This window comes from Sinocyclocheilus anshuiensis, unplaced genomic scaffold (assembly GCF_001515605.1).
Source record: "Sinocyclocheilus anshuiensis isolate Anshui unplaced genomic scaffold, SAMN03320099.WGS_v1.1 scaffold257, whole genome shotgun sequence".
Taxonomy (NCBI): Eukaryota; Metazoa; Chordata; class Actinopteri; order Cypriniformes; family Cyprinidae; genus Sinocyclocheilus; species Sinocyclocheilus anshuiensis.
In genome coordinates this window covers 63,116-63,410 of record NW_015539889.1, presented here as the reverse complement: position 1 = coordinate 63,410, position 295 = coordinate 63,116, and positions in this window count along the sequence as shown.

Here is a 295-nt window from a genome sequence, read left to right as displayed (position 1 = left end):
CATCAATCTATACTCCATACACCATAATGGTAGAGCAAAAAACAGGTTTTTAACATCTATTAAATTTATTAAAAATAAAAAACTTAAATGATTTTATCATTGCGTAAGTATTCATAAAATTTAGCTCAGGAGCATTCATATTGCTTGTAGATGTCACTACACTTCGAGTGAAGTACACTTCTGTGGCAAATTCAATTGAATGGATATGATCTGGAAAGGCACACACATCTTGAAAGTGTTACCCATACTAGGAATTAGTGCTCTGCATTTAACCCATCCTAAGCGCACACACAAA